Source organism: Triticum dicoccoides, chromosome 5A (assembly GCF_002162155.2).
Source record: "Triticum dicoccoides isolate Atlit2015 ecotype Zavitan chromosome 5A, WEW_v2.0, whole genome shotgun sequence".
NCBI lineage: Eukaryota > Viridiplantae > Streptophyta > Magnoliopsida > Poales > Poaceae > Triticum > Triticum dicoccoides.
The window spans coordinates 668,928,787-668,943,478 of record NC_041388.1 but is presented as its reverse complement, the minus strand read 5'-3'; positions in this window follow the sequence as shown (position 1 = coordinate 668,943,478).

Genomic DNA, 14,692 nt, shown 5'->3' with positions numbered 1-14,692 from the left:
TGAGCAACCCTCCCACTCAGGGGCTTAGCTGCAGTCCAGTACTCGCCTAAGTTTAAAAAATCCTACCGAGTGGTGAGCAACCCTCCCACTCGGGGGCTTAGCTGCAGTCCAGTACTCGCCTAAGTTTAAAAAATCCTACCGAGTGGTGAGCGACCCTCCCACTCGGGAGCTTAGCTATAGTCCAGTACCCGCCTAAGTTTAAAGAATCCAAACGAGTGGTGAGCGACCCTCCCACTCGGGGGTTTAGCTGCAGTCCAGTACTCGCCTAAGTTTAAAGAATCCTACCGAGTGGTGCGCAACCTTCTCACTCGGGGGCTTAACTGCATTCTCGTCGCCTAAGTTTTAAAACACGCTCCATCCTTATCCACAAGGATGACGAGGCGCAGGTCGACCACGATCTGTCCTCGGAGCTTCGACACAAATACAACATTCTCTCCATCCTTATCCATAAGGAAAATGAGGTGCAGGTCGACCACAACCTCATCCTCAGAGCTACGACACAAATACAACATTCGCTCCATCCCGATCCGCAAGGACGACGATATGCAGGCCATGGGAAACACTAAGTACTTTTGTCCATGGTACACTCGACTGAGCTGCATCGCAATGTTAGTAGCAACTCAACCCGAAGAAGCAAGTTCTACTCAAAGAGTCAAAAGATCCAAAAGCAACCAAGTTCAGATAAATCCTATGAGGTTCCAGATCGCAGTTTAAGGTACTCAGGCATTAGGCCCGAAGAAGTTTAAAGGGTTACAAAAACCACTCGGCATACTGAGGCAAATTTAATCGGATCATAAAAAGTTTGTTCACTCCGCGGAAGGACTGGCAGGCTCGACGAATTCGTCCAGGTCGATACCATCTGCAATTCGAGTGGCAGCGGCAATAAAGGTTTCCATGAAAGACTGGAAGTCGTGTTTTCTGGTATTGGCAACCTTGATCGCTGCTAGCTTTTCCTCCTTGGCTTCCTTGTAGTGGACTCGAACTAGCGACAGAGCTACGTCAGCACCGCAGCGAGTAGATGACTTCTTCCACACCTGCACTCGGTTAGGGATCTTGAGGGAGTCCTGGATTAGGGGGTCTCCAGACAGCCGGACTATATCGTTTGGCCGGACTGTTGGACTATGAAGATACAAGATTGAAGACTTCGTCCCGTGTATGGATAGGACTCTACTTGGCGTGGAAGGCAAGCTAGGCAGTACGGATATGGATATCTCCTCCTTTGTAACCGACCTTGTGTAACCCTAGCCCTTTCCGGTGTCCATATAAACCGGAGGGTTTTAGTCCGTATGACAACATACGATCATGCCATAGGCTAGCTTCTAGGGTTTAGCCTCTCCGATCTCGTGGTAGATCAACTCTTGTAATACTCACATCATCAAGAATAAATCAAGTAGGACGTAGGGTTTTACCTCCATCAAGAGGGCCCGAACCTGGGTAAAACATCGTGTCCCCAGCCTCCTGTTACCATCCGCCTTAGACGCACAGTTCGGGACCCCCTACCCGAGATCCGCCTGTTTTGACACCGACATTGGTGCTTTCATTGAGAGTTCCTCTGTGTCATTGCCATTAGGCTTGATGGCTCCTTCGATCATCATTAGCGATGCAGTCCAGGGTGAGACTTTTCTCCCTGAACAGATTTTTGTATTCGGCGGCTTCGCACTGCGGGCCAACTTGCTTGGCCATCTAGAGCAGATCGAAAGTTACGCCCCTGGCCACCAGGTCAGGTTTGGAAGCTTAAACTACATGGCTGATATCCGCGGAGACTTGATCTTCGACCGATTCGAGCCTCTGCCTTGTGCATCACGCGGTCGCGATGAGTACGATTTAGCTCTACCATCAGACAATGTTCAAGAGACCGCACCAGCAGCCGCTCCGACCCTCAATTCGGAGCCAGTTGCACCGTCCATGGACGGGTGGATGGACCCCGCCACGGAGGCCTTACCCTCAACGGCGATCGAGCCGAATATCGACCTTACCCTTCACGAGAGCCGTATTGCTAAACTGTCGGATTCTTCTCCGGCCACGGACTTCGAACCGCCTGCGCCCGTTCCTATCGAATCCGGTTGGGCGCTGATCATGGAGTTTAACTCCACGGATATTTTTCAGCACTCGCCCTTCGGCGATATACTGAACTCATTAAGTTCTCTCTCCTTGTCAGGAGGATCCGGGCCGAACTATGTCCGACAGGATTGGGATGCGGATGACGAAGAAATTCACCGCCCACCCACCACCCACTTAGTAGCCTATGTCGACGACTTAACTGACGTGCTCGACTTCGACTCTGAAAACATCGATGGTATGGACGACGATGCAGGAGACAAACACGAACCACTACCATGTTCATCACATGACGTATACATGGTGGACACACCAAAAGAAAACGGCGACGAGGAACAGAAGGACGCAACGAAGGGTTGTCCCCTTGAGAAGCAGTCAAAGCAGCGGCGTAAGCGCCGCCCCAAATCCCTCCTCGACAGAAACAACGATCATATAGACCCAGCATTAGAGCAGGGTGAACAATCGCCGGACCACGGCAACACGGAGAATCAAACCGAACAACCCGACTCTGTCAAAGATAATAGTCTAGACGACATCACACCGGATAGACACCTGGGGCAACAGAATGCCCATCAAAGGCTTGTTGCCAATGCGAGGAGTCTAAAAAAGCAGAAGCAAAGGCTCAAAGCTGCATAAGACACACCCCGAATCAGATGGAGTAAAGTACTCAACACAGCAGCGAAGTACGGCGGCAATCGCCACACCAAGAGCTACCCGAAGCGGAAGTTGCTACCTGAATTCGAGGAGGAGGCCTTAGATCCCCCGCAACCAAAAATTAAAACGGCCATCCGGCTGGATAGACGACCTCAAGGCCAACATAGAGCGGCGAACAACGCCGCACATGAGCCAATACGCGATCCACGCGAGGGCTCGCATCAAAAGGACGTCGCAACCAGATCTATTTATGGACCATGCAAGCGTGCTCCGGCATATGATGCAACACAACAAACATCCGAACACCACGGTACACCCAGATACAGGGGTGCCGCACACCCCCTATGTTTCACCGACGAGGTGCTGGACCATGAATTTCCAGAGGGATTTAAACCCGTAAACATAGAGGCATATGATGGAACAACAGACCCTTGGGTCTGGATTGAGGACAATATCCTCCATATCCATATGGCTCGAGGAGATGATCTCCACGCCATCAAGTACTTACCCCTCAAGCTCAAAGGGCCAGCTCGGCACTGGCTTAAAAGCCTCACCGAAAGCTCCATTGGAAGCTGGGAAGAGCTCGAAGACGCTTTTCGGGCAAATTTTCAAGGGACTTATGTCCGACCTCCGGACGCGGACGATTTGAGTCATATAACTCAACAGCCCGGAGAGTCAGCCCGAAAGCTTTGGAACATGTTTCTTACTAAAAAGAACCAAATAGTCGACAGTCCGGACGCCGAAGCCTTAGCGGCTTTCAAACACAGCGTTCGTGACGAATGGCTTGCCAGACACCTCGGCCAAGAAAAACCGAGAACAATGGCAGCATTAACAAGCCTCATGACCCGCTTTTGCACGGGTGAGGACAGCTGGCTAGCCAGATGCGGCACCAGCGACCCAAGTACATCGGAAGTTAGAGATGGAAACGGGAAATCACGACGCAGCAAAAATAATAAGCGCCAGAATAAAGAAAACAGCCCGAAGAGCACGGGGTAAACGCCGGATTCAAAAGCTCTCGGCCAGGTCAGCAAAAGCCGCCCTCTAAAGGCGCCAGAGGTGAACTGTCCGGCCTAAACAAAATTCTGGACCAAATATGTCAGATCCATAGCACCCTGGTAAACCCGCTAATCATACCCACAGAGAATGTTGGGTCTTCAAGCAGTCCGGCAGGCTCAACACCGTACACAAGGGGGAGGATACACCAAGCGAAGACGAGGATGAGCCTCTCAAGCAAGACACTGGGGAACAAAAGAAATTTCCACCAGAAGTCAAAACAGTAAACGTGTTACACGTGATCAAGGGGCGAAACAAAGCGGCACTCCCAGAGAAATATGCCCAAAGACCTATCACCGCGGAGTCCTACCACTGGTCGTGTCAACCGATCACTTTCGACCATCGGGATTACTCAGCAAGTATCTGGCGTGCAGGATGGGCTGCCTTGGTATTAGATCCAATAATTGACGAATACCACTTCACTCGAGTCCTGATGGACGTGGCAGCAGTCTAAACCTGATATATCAGGACACAATCCGCAAAATGGGGATAGACCCAACGAAAATTTGCCACAGCAATACTACCTTCAAAGGAGTAATGCCAGGCCCAGGGGCTCATTGCGCGGGCTCCCTGCTACTAGAGGTTATATTCGGCTTCCCCGATAACTTCCGTAGCAAAAATTTAACCTTCCACATTTCTCCATTCCAAAGTGGCTATCAAGCACTACTTGGACGCGAAGCTTTCGCTCGCTTTAATGCAATACTGCATTATGGTTCCCTCACGCTTAAGATGCCCGGTCCACGTGGCATCATTACAGTAAATGGAAATATTGAGCGATCCCTGCGCGCCGAAGAAAGTGCGGCTGCCTTGGCAGCCGCACACTAAAACGGCCTCACCAATTAAAGCATTCAATAGGTCGTCAAGACTACGGACACGGTTAGACGAGTCCGACGCAGCTATATGTACTTCATACAGGTTTGATGGCCACACCCCTATTACAAATACAAGGGGCTCAACGCGCGCAGACAAGTGGCAATTTTTACTCATCTTGAATTGTACATGGTTTCTTTAAAACCTACCTTTTTGCACGACAACTTTTCACCTAAGTTCCTCTCTTTTACAGATGACCATCGTGCTACACCCGTCCAGGATACGGCACAATGGAGACACAGGCGCAGACGTGCAGCAGGGACCCATTCCAATGATTCTTTTTAGATTAAGACCCTGCGTAAACCTTTCTTACTGTCTCTTGTTGATACACATCCCTCGGACTCTCAGTACTATTGAGAAGGATGCGGACTTTTTGGCATGTGGCCACGTCAGAATAATGCACATACCTGGACACCAGGGGCTTCTTACAAAGGGCACTGTTTAGGCCCAGTTTATACCATAAAGACCGAATACCTGTTGGGGAACATAGTAATTTCAAAAAAATTCCTACGCACACACATGATCATGGTGATGCATAGCAATGAGAGGGGAGAGTGTTGTCTACATACCCTCATAGACCGTTCGCGGAAGCGTTATATCAACGTGGTTGATGTAGTCGTACGTGTTCACGATCCGACCTATCCAAGTACCGAAAGCACGACACCTCCGAGTTCTGCACACGTTCGGCTCGGTGGCGTCCTCAGCTTCTCGATCCAGCAAGAGGGGCAAAGTAGTACATGAGTTTGCAGCACGACGGCGTGGTGACGGTGTTGGTGAAGAACAATCTCTGCAGGGCTTCACCTAAGCACTACGAAAACTATGACAGAGGATAAACTAGAGGAGACGGGGTAGCCGGCCACGGCTTGGTGTGTCTTGATGTGTCTTGGGTGCTAGCCCTACCCCTCTATTTATATGTTGAGCCTTGGGGTCGAAATTTGGAGTAAAAGCCTCCACAAAGTCGGTTTCACCCGAAAGGCAAGAGTCCTTCTCGGACTCCAGGGCCAGACGCCAGGGTTCCCGGCGTCTGGACCCAAACGCCAGGGTTCCCGGCGTCTGGACCCAAACGCCAGGGACCCTGGCGTCTGGCCCCTGGACTCTGCAGAACTTCCTTTTGCGCTTTCCAAAAACCTTGTGGGCTTTCCCCTTTGGCCCAAATAAAGTGTTCTCGTACCCAAACATTTCGGGAAACATCCGGAACCCCTTCCGGTGAATTCCGGAACCCTTCCGGTCACCAAACACTATTATCCCATATATCAAACTTTATCTCCGGACCATTCCGGAGTTCCTCGTCATGTCCGTGATCTCATCCCGGACTCTGAACAACATTCGGTCATCAACATACATAACTCATATAGTACTATATCGTCAACGAACGTTAAGCATGCGGACCCTACGGGTTCGTGAACTATGTAGACATGACCGAGACACCTCTCTGGTTAATAACCAATAGCGGGACCTGGATGCCCATATTGGCTCCTACATATTCTACGGAGATCTTTATCGGTCAGACCGCATAACAACATACGTTGTTCCCTTTGTCATCGGTATGTTACTTGCCCGAGATTCGATCGTCGGTATCTCAATACCTAGTTCAATCTCGTTACCGGCAAGTCTCTTTACTCATTCCGTAATACATCATCCCGGAACTAACTCATTAGTTGCAATGCTTGCAAGGCTTATACTGATGTGCATTACCGAGTGGGCCTAGAGATACCTCTCCGACAATCGGAGTGACAAATCCTAATCTCGAAATACGCCAACCCAACAAGTACCGGCAATTTCTAACATGATTCGGACATACTTAAGCATAGATACGAGTGAGAAACTCTCATTGTAGTCAACACCTTGAACTTGTCGAAAAACCTTTTTGCGACAATTCTAGCTTTGTAGATAGTAACACTACTATCAGCGTCCGTCTTCCTCTTGAAGATCCATTTAATCTCAATGGCTCGCCGATCATTGGGCAAGTCAATCAAAGTCCATACTTTGTTCTCATACATGGATCTCATCTCAGATTTCATGGCCTCAAGCCATTTCGCGGAATCTGGGCTCATCATCGCTTCCTTATAGTTCGTAGGCTCTTCATGGTCAAGTAACATGACCTCCAGAACAGGATTACCGTACCACTCTGGTGCGAATCTCACTCTGGTTTACCTATGAGGTTCGGTAGTAACTTGATCTGAAGTTACATGATCATCATCATTAGCTTCCTCACTAATTGGTGTAGTAGTCACAGGAACAGATTTCTGTGATGAACTATTTTCCAATAAGGGAGCAGGTACAATTACCTCATCAAGTTCTACTTTGCTCCCACTCACTTCTTTCGAGAGAAACTCCTTCTCTAGAAAGGATCCATTCAAAGCAACGAATATCTTCCCTTCGGGTTTGTGATAGAAGGTGTACCCAACATTTTCTTTTGGGTATCCTATGAAGAAGCACTTCTCCGATTTGGGTTTGAGCTTATTAGGTTGAAACTTTTTCACATAAGCATTGCAACCTCAAACTTTAAGAAACGACAGCTTAGGTTTCTTGCCAAACCATAGTTCATATGGTGTCGTCTCAATGGATTTAGATGGTGCCCTATTTAACGTGAATGTAGCTGTCTCTAATGCATAACCCCAAAACGATAGTGGTAAATCGGTAAGAGACATCATAGATCGCACCATATCTAATAAAGTACGGTTACGATGTTCGGCTACACCATTACACTGTGGTGTTCCAGGTGGCGTGAGTAGTGATACTATTAGGTAGGGCATATCGAGGGCTTGTGATTTGCCAGAACGGAATTCAATGATATTTCGGCAAAACATAGGGCATTTTTTCAATGTCATTGCTTGATATATGGAACGGATTGACTTTAGGTTTGTTTCGGCTCCTTGTGTGTCTTTCAGTGAGGGAGAGTGTCCACCATATATATATATATATATATATATTTGAGAGAGGAAGAATGCTGGTTGTTGTCGTGGGGGTCGCTTCTCCTTCTTCTCTTTGTGCTAGACCTTTGTTACACGCTAGGGGAGAAGGAGTAGTGACCATCATCGACAGTCGAAACGGTGAGGGAGTGTCCACCATATATGAGAGAAGAAGAATGCCGACTGTTGTCGTGGGGGTCGCTTCTCCTTCTTTTCCTTGTGCTAGATATTTGTAACGTACTAGGGAAAGGAGGAGTAGCGACCATCACCGGCGGCCGCAATATCAGAGAGGGAGTGCCCACCATATACGTGAGATGAGACTTTAGGAAGGAAGACTTGACAGACCTAAAGTCAACCCGTTGCATATTGAGTAATAGTGATCTGTGTGTTGAGTTTCTTGGTAGTTGCCTTTGATCGATTTTCAATTAATGTTTCAACTATGAACATAGGAAATGTATGACGATGAAAATGATTTCGTTATGTGCGAATACTGCGAAGACGAGCGCGGCCTGTGCGACGAAAATTTCCTAGTTTATTGTAGGCGCTTCAGCATCAAGCTGGATGAAACCTTCGAAGTGGATACAGTAAGTCACAACTGTCGTGGTTCTAAGTCTGACAGTAAAGTAGGGCATAGGAATGTAGAGGCAAGATCCTAGCTACGGTGAGATTGTGCATGCAAGATGTTCGAGTTCAGGCCCTTCATGGAGGAAGTAACAGCCCTACGTCTCGGTGCCTGGAGGCTCGGTTGATTGGAATATGCGTGAAGTTACAGGGGGTGCGAACCATTGTGCCAGAGGAGGGGGTGGCTTATATAGAGTGCGCCAGACCCCTCCAGTCCTCAATTACATAGGGTTTAAGGTACATAAAGATGGGGCGTTACTGATAACGCCAGCCATAAAGATACATGAATGACTATTAAGTCTATAGAGTAACTCCTGACCGTTGCTATACAGAGTGACTTTAGATCGTCCATCCGTCGAGTGATTCTTGTTACGGTCGAGTGAGTACTCCTTGGTCAAGTGAACTTGAATCTTCCGAGTGGAATGTTTATGGTCGAGTGAATGATGGTATCCCTCGAATGCTTCTGACTTTAGGTCAATGTCCTTGGGGAGGGTGTCTAGGTTAGGCCTATGACCCTACCCTAGGTACATGTCGTCATCATTAGCCCCCTAATGGTTCAGGGTTCGAGTGGAAAAGGGGTGGAAGTTGGTCCCGACTCTGTTACACGCTGCGGAAGCATTTTCCTTAGACTGATGAGTTATGTGACAACTTTGACTTCATTTTCAGTTGCCTTGATCCATTCTAAAGTAGTCGAGTGGACTTTTGTTGATAAGCTTCGAGTGTTGATATGGAAGAAATCTTTAGTCTGACAGGTTGCTCTGATGCTCCCGGATCTTGCGGGATTCGAAATTTTGGGAAGTGCGTGGGACAGAGGAGGCCGTAGTAACCGAGACGGATTAGGCAGGGGCGCCTCGATCACCGCACCACCTTTTTCGCCACGTACCGAGTGATCGACAGTTGCGGGATTTGACATGATTGCCCGGGCCCAGTCATCAGTCACTCAGAAATGACTCCATATAAGGCGTTGAGTTGGGGAATTTTGCACAGTGCGCTCCAATTTCTCCTTCTTCCTCCTCTGCTTCTCCACCGCTACCACTTCCGCTCTCGACGCCGCGTCCCACCCGTGCGCCTCTTGCTGTGATGGTGAAGGACAAGACGGCGGCGCTGGAGCATGCAAAGAAGGGAGCGGCGAAGGGGAAGGGCAAGAAGATCGGCAGGAGCGGGTCGTCGTCGAGATCCGCCTTGCCACGCGGCTGGGTTCAGGGCGACTGGATCCAGTCCACAATCGAGTTGGATGACTTGCAAGATCTGGCAGAGAGCGGGCTGATTGAGCACAGTTCTTGGAGGCTCCTGAGGGATGAAATTGAGCCACAGCCTCAGGAGGGTGAGTGTGTCTTACTCGCCACTCACGTGGATCGCGGTTTTTCTTTGCCCCCACATCCCCTTTTCCATGCATTCCTGAACTTCTTTGGAGCTCAACTCCAACATTTCTCTCCCAACACCATCACATACCTTGCTGTCTATGTCTCCTTGTGTGAGAATTTCCTGGGCTGCCGACCGCACTAGGGTCTGTTTAAGCACATCTTCACATGCCGCTCGCAGACTGTGAAAAAAGCTAGCCCGAGTGACGAGAAAACCAAGGTGATCCAGATGTGTGGGGGCTTAGCTAGGTATCCAGATGAGGGGGAAGAGCGCTTTTCCCGCGATGACTCTCCCTGACTCGGTTAGAGGGTGGAAGTCGACTTGGTTTTATTGCAAATACAAGTCGACCCCTGGTCATTCGACTAGTCTCCCTCCCTTTTCCTTAGAGCGAGTCCAGAAACCTACTTCCTTGAAAGTGACTCCAGCAGAGAAGGTGGAGGTGACCATGTTAATGGAGCGAGTAGTTCTGAGGATCCATGAGGGTGTGACTGGTATGGATCTGCTCGAGGTATTCCTCAGTCGACGTATCCAGCCCCTCCAGGCTCGCGATCACTCCATGTGGATGTACTCAGGGATTGAGGATTCCACTCGGATCCACCCGGAGGACATTGATGAGAAGACGGTGGCGCAGTGGGTGCAAAGCATCACAGGGAACAAGGATAACCCCAGGGTCCCAAAGAGTTTTACCATTCGACACCAACAACCAACCAGACCAAGTCTATTCTTTATTTCTGAGTATTTTTCATTCTGACTTGTAGTTGTTTACTGAGTCGGCCATCCTTTGGTCACCTCTTTTGCTTCGCAAATTTATACGGAGACGTACTCACAGGGAGCAAGGGCAGTACCAGGAAGGAGAAGAAAGCGGAGGCGAAAGCATGGATTGGCAGTCTGATGGAGGAGAAGAGGAGGAGGAAAGCGAGGACTCAAGCAGTGGTGAAGAAGTCGACTCAAGCAGTGATTTATAAGCACGACCCAGCAAGTATCCGCGACAAAGCAGCTAAGACGATCGGACGGACTTCCAAGTGCACTCGGACCTCTTTCCCCGTGCCGACTAAGAAGGCTCCAAAGTAGCCCAAAGTTGCTGAGCCGAAGTCTCGAAAGACCCTGCCCAAGATCAAGATCGATGTCCCCATCGCTTCTGCGTTAGTGTCTTGTCCTCACTTTTCGATCAAGGACTTGTGCTGTCGACTCTCTTTCTCATATGTCTGAGTCAATCTTGAAACTTGCAGAGCTGCTACTTCTGTGACTTCTTATAGGGATGATGACGAGGATGTGGAAGACGCGGTCACTTCTAACCCGAGTATGACTTTTGCAAACTTGTCTTTGCTTTCACAGCCATTTTGTTGGTCGACTGAATTCTGGCGGTTAATTCTTTTTGTAGCTCCTCCCCATGTCATTGATCTTCCAGATGACAACGAGGATGTGCCGCTGAGGCCCATGGTAGGGAGGAGTAAGAAGACATCAACTGGCAAGGTGCCCCAGTCGATGCTAGTGATGGAGCCGGTGATCCAGGAGACCGGCGATGCCAACCGGGCTTATATGACTTTTGCCGTACCATTGTCGAGTGCTCAGCCTTCAGCATCAACTGCACAGATTCCAGTCGACACACCGTCTTCACTCTTCACTGTGCATCACGTCCCGGAGGACCAAGTGGGTGCTGCCAAGGAAACTATACGCCAGGGAGGCATCATGATGGAGCAGATGAAGGTGGTCCGGGGGGCCAGTCAAGCTGCTTATGACGCCAGCTCAGCTCTCCGGAGCAACGTCCAGGTTGGTTCATTACCGACTGATCCCTTAGCTTGTCGCTTGTTCTGTTAGGATATGCTACCCGAAAATTTTCCTTGTGCATCTTTTCTTCAGTCTGCATTTTGCATTTGTACACCCACTTGATGTTTAATTTATTGCTTAATAGTTTTGATTCTTGAGTCGACTAGATTGTGTCGATTGAGTCTTTGAACCAGTGGGGGCACGCTGAGTGCACCCACTAGGTGTAGTCCCCGAGACAGTAGTTGACTGCGGGCAGTCGGCTATGGTCTGAGAATCATAACTTTCTCACTCTGTCTGAAAGGATCATGTCGAGTGTAACTTGAACCAGTGGGGGCACGCTAAGTGAACCCACTTGGTGTAGTCCCCGAGGCTACTATTGAATGTTTGATTTGGCAGTAGTCTGAGAATTCTTTTCACTCATGAGTGAATAACTTTTGATTCTGTCCATTGATGTAATATTTTTTGACTTCAAAAATCCTGTGAGCTCATCTCCAAGTTTTCCGAATTCGAGGAGAAGTAGAGATAGCTCAATCTTGACTTGGAGCTGGCTAAGCAGAACTTGCAGAAGGCCAAAGACGAGACAGCCGGTATGGAAGGTAACAACCGGTCGATTGTTTAACTTGGGCGACTCACAAGTCATCTCCTCGTTCTTCTGTCTGACCCGAGTGCATATCTTTCAGAAAAAATGAAGCAGGCTCTAGCGAAAAAGGACCTCGATCTTGCTGCTGTGCAAAAGGAGGCTCAGGAGAAGACTCCGCTTGCTGACAAGAAGCTGGCCTCAGTCAAGGCGCTGGAGGAAGAAAACACCAAGTTGAAGGCATACCTTAATGAATCCAACCGAGAAGTGGCCCGTCTGAAGAAAGACAAAGTGGCTTTGAATGAGAAGGTTGAAGGCATTTCTCGTAAGAGAAATGACCTAGAAGCTTATCTGGGGGCACTCACCAAGAAGCTATTCCTTATGCTCGAAGGTATTCTTCCTTGTATGACTGTTTAGCTACCGTCGATTCACCATGCAACCGTCGACTCATTGTTTCTTTGCATTTGTAGAATTCTGCCGAAACTTTGAGGAAGAAACCGGATGGATCAAGACAGGCCTGGACCCCGCCCTTCCCCTGTTGGTGATGAGGCTGCCATGAACGTGCTCCAACTGGAATCCCGTGTTGCTAGTGTTATGGCCTACCTTGCTCGCCTGAGGGTTGCGGTGTCGCGGATTGACTCAACGCTTTGGCCACAGGAGATACTCCAGAATGACCTCGAGTCTTTGATGATTCGACTCAATGAGATCTGTCGGTGTTAATACCGGCGGATCTCGGGTAGGGGGTCCCGAACTGTGCGTCTAAGGCGGATGGTAACAGGAGGCTGGGGACACGATGTTTTACCCAAGTTCGGGCCCTCTTGATGGAGGTAAAACCCTACGTCCTGCTTGATTTATTCTTGATGATATGAGTATTACAAGAGTTGATCTACCACGAGATCGGAGAGGCTAAACCCTAGAAGCTAGCCTATGGTATGATCGTATGTTGTCCTACGGACTAAAACCCTCCGGTTTATATAGACACCGGAAAGGGCTAGGGTTACACAAGGTTGGTTACAAAGGAGGAGATATCCATATCCGTACTGCATAGCTAGCCTTCCACGCCAAGTAGAGTCCTATCCGGACACGGGACGAAGTCTTCAATCTTGTATCTTCATAGTCCAAACAGTCCGGCCAAAGGATATAGTCTGGCTGTCCGGAGACCCCCTAATCCAGGACTCCCTTAGTAGCCCCTGAACCAGGCTTCAATGACGACGAGTCCAGCGCGCAGTGTTGTCTTCGGCATTGCAAGGCAGGTTCCTCCTCCGAACACATCACAGAAGAGTTTGAATACCAGGATAGTGTCTGACCCTGCAAAATAAGTTCCACATGCCACCACAGAGAGAATAATATTTCCACAAATCTTAATCTGCTGACATGCTTTGGCAACATGACATCAGGCCATGGCTCGGTGATTATTCGAACCGTTTTTCTTTAACTAGCCCCGCACATAACGCGAGGCAGTTTCTTGACACATCTTGTCAAAGCAGAGATCGTGTTCCCCTAATTATGGGATTCTCATCAATACAGTCGTGGGTAACCCAACCGTGCCTAGGACTCCTAGATTTTAGGCAAGTCCCAAACGGCCACTAGGAGGACGCTTGATATGCACCCTCTTTATAAAGGGACAAGGCTTTTACTTTTTTCCCTCCCGTGCTCAATTGAATCCTTCCCCCGCCTCGAGTTCTAACACCCAAAGCCCAGGTCAGGTGCTTCGGACCTTCAATCATGTCCGGATCTAGCCTTCAAGGCTGGTGGATGCCCTCCTCCGTTACGGAAGAGGATATCAAGAAGTTGAGGCAGGCCAGATACCTGACCGCCGAGGTTTCGCATCGGCTGCCTGCCCAAGGGCAGGTCGTCCCTACTCCCGAACCCAACGAGGACGTTGTGTTCATCTCCCACTTCCTTCGAGGTCTAGGCCTCACTTTGGATCCCTTCGTTAGGGGTTTGATGTTCTACTACGGGCTAGATTTCCACGATCTAGCCCCGGACTCCTTTTTCCACATCTCGGCATTTATTATCGTATGTGAGGCCTTCCTCCGCATTACCCCTCACTTTGGCATGTGGCTCAAGACCTTTGACGTGAAGCTGAAGATGGTCGAGGGGCAACATGTAGCGTGCGGAGGCGCATTAATAAGCAAGATCGCTGGAGCTCCATGGCCAAAGGGTTCCTTTCTAGAGGTGTCCGGATTATGGCAACGGGAGTGGTTTTACATCACAGCTCCCAGAAGTGCCAAGTGGGTGGCTGCCCCTGCTTTCCGCTCGGGCCCTCCACCACAACTGATGTCATGGATTAGCAGAGGGCTGAGCTGGGGTCCAGCCAAGGACGTGCCTATACCGCAGAGCCGCATTCAAGATCTCTTCGAAGGAGATTTCAGTCTGGTTACGGTGGTGCAAGTCATGCTGGTTCGTTGAGTCCAGCCTTGCAAACGCCGGCCCCTCCGCATGTGGGAGTTCAACCCAGAAGGACCACGCACTATTCAGAATTTCATCGGTCTGATGCACGAGGAGATGTATAAATCATTCTTTGGACGTGGACCTGAGCAGCAACCGCTCCGTCGACCAAGTAAGTAATCCTCTAGCCGAACACACCCTCTTTCATTCATCACGACATCATTCTGAGAAATCACTCTTTGACCAGGACTGGCTAACAAAGGCGAAGATGATTCGGTGTTCGGCCCCCCTTCCTGAGGGTTTGGACAATCCGGTACTGGAAAAGATGCTCGACCTAGCACCTTGCCCGGAGCCCTCATAGGAAGATAAAGAGGGGAATAATGAGGGCGAAAGCGGGGCCCCATCACTACCAATTCCGACCAAAGGA